The sequence below is a fragment of the Phalaenopsis equestris genome, unplaced genomic scaffold (assembly GCF_001263595.1).
Source record: "Phalaenopsis equestris unplaced genomic scaffold, ASM126359v1 Scaffold197566, whole genome shotgun sequence".
NCBI classification, from domain to species: Eukaryota; Viridiplantae; Streptophyta; class Magnoliopsida; order Asparagales; family Orchidaceae; genus Phalaenopsis; species Phalaenopsis equestris.
The window spans coordinates 1-2,326 of record NW_018217515.1 but is presented as its reverse complement, the minus strand read 5'-3'; the positions used below and the strand labels follow the sequence as shown (position 1 = coordinate 2,326).

Sequence of the window (2,326 nt, the reverse complement as noted above, 5' to 3'; positions counted from 1 at the left end):
AGCCTCGCAAGGAGTAAGATGTAAACATTTGGAGACCACAGCATCACCAAGCCACTAATAAAATAAAATACTGAAGACAAGATAATCATGGGGCGCCTGCCACACCAATCTGAAATGGGTCCTGAGCATGTAGTAATTATTGTAGCGCCAATAAGTGACATAGCCACAATTAAACCTTCAACAGTAGGCTTTGTCTGTAATTCAAATTCTCTTTTAATGTAAATAACAGCTCCTGGATCAATAAAAATAGAATTTTGAGATTCAAAAGAGTTATCAGCGTCAGAAAAAAAAAGAGATTCCTAGCAGATAGAAAATATAATTTAGAAAATGCTAATTCATTTTCACTCATTATGTGTGAAAATTAAATCATTACATTAAAGGAGTTTTGATGAGGTTTGTAGAGTTTGAAATCAATGAGCCATTTACATATTACAGAATAAACCAGATTGCTGACTACATCCAACCAAATTATGGAATAAACCAGTTTCAACATTTCCAAAACATATTTTATAACTTCAAGCAACCAAATGAGCCATAAAATTTCCAATATGACATAGGAAGAAAGTAAGATCATACCTGCAATTGTAGCATTGTCCCAACCCTGCAACAGGTTTCCAATAGTGGCTGCTATGGCAATAAAAACAGCCCCGTCCATCTCTTCAGCAAGGAACAGATACGATTATGAAAAGAACAGCTTTCTGTCACACAATCGCATACCAGGAAACATAAAAACTTGCAAGATTATCATAACGCAGCCATCAAAGAAGAATCTAAAAAGTCGGAACAAATCAAATAGAGCGCTTACCGTCGATAGGAATTCAAATAAAAGTATATCCGTTCAATTGACCGATGAATAACAAACCCATGTAAGCCGGCCAAATAGGCCTAGAAAAACATAGGATCAGTCAGTATAATCCTGTAATAATTAGAAATGTGCAATCGCCGCCGAAGAACGAAATACAAACGAAACACATGAAAGGAAGCTATATGAATAATCTTTAGCCCACTCAATCTGAATCCAACACTTAAAAATCCCTTTCTCCCCTGCCTAATACCATCGCTCACACAGCAAAATACATAGAACAGGGGTTTTCCCGATTGAAACGAATCAGGATGAAGATTTTCCGATTAGAGAATAAAAACATCTCAAATTTAACTAATAATCATGAGCCCACGTGTTCTTTAAGATAATCAAAGTTCATCTTGCCCGAACGCCACCGGTCCCCTTTCACTGTGGAATCTCGAGGCTTTCTGCAACAGGAAAGAGCGAAAAACGGAGTGAAATATCACTTGGAACTCGTAAACATAGCTGTCAAACGAGAAACCTTTCCATTCATAGCAATGAGATTCAAAGATTGTCAATGGAGACAACGGCTTCAAAAAAATGGGCGATGGGTGATAAAATATGAGAGGACAGAGATGAGGAGAGAGAAAAGAAGAAAGGTAGAGTGAGAGTGAGAGATCGGTTAGCAATGTGGCACTGAACCTAGGGAATCGCGAGAACAAGGTTTCTCAGGAATCGCGACAAGAAAACAATAGTTATAATAGTACGACACATAAAGACGAGATCCGATGAATATTTTTTGTACTATATGTTGGCAAAGCAATATTTTGAACATTATATAAAAATGTTATTATAGATGCTCTATTTGATCTTGAGTGCAACTTGGCCAAAATGTCCCTCCAAATAATTCATTTATAGTCATCCAAGGCTTCTTGGACTAAGGTTTCGTTTGAGGATGCGAGAAAGTTTTGAAGGCTGTACAAAATTTCATTTGATGAAACAGGGGGAGATGAGCGTCTTTGGTTGGAATGATAAATTCCACTATTTTTTATCGCCACTCCTCTCCTCACGTGACGAACGCAATTTTTCAAAAATGATTAGCGAGCATCATCGTTGTTACAAATGAAATAGAAAAGGGCTTGATCAATTCACCCTAAAATAACACAACCAAATGCATGCAGTGAACTCAATTATGAATGCTCCCAAACTAATGACATCGTCATAATGTTATAGGCTGATAGAAGCATTGTTGAAGAAAAACTACACAAGATGAAGTTTTAAGCAAAAATAATCACCATGAAAAGGTGTTACAAAAGAATTTTAATAGCAGGCGGAACTTAATTGCTTATGACATGTACGGTATCTCAAGTCAACTCGTCTAAAAATAAGAGTAGCAATTAAATATTAAAAAAGAATATTTTTCTTAAATATTTAAGTCACACATTTATCTTCATTTTTTCTTTGTTTGACATGCTTATCATCATTTCTTATTCTCTTTTGTTTGTAAGAAGCCATAAAAAAACAAGATCAACATAAAAAAAA

General features: G+C 35.7%; 1 long non-coding RNA gene across 1 annotated transcript; it reads right to left on the bottom strand.

Moving 5' to 3' along the window:
• Positions 1–9: 9 nt before the first annotated feature.
• On the bottom strand, positions 10–1,581 carry LOC110035393. The gene is made up of 3 exons (XR_002295138.1): positions 806–1,581; positions 577–698; positions 10–232 (listed from the first exon to the last, which is right to left on the bottom strand). It is a non-coding gene; the product is annotated as an uncharacterized LOC110035393 (long non-coding RNA).
• Between the last annotated feature and the right edge of the window lie 745 nt (positions 1,582–2,326).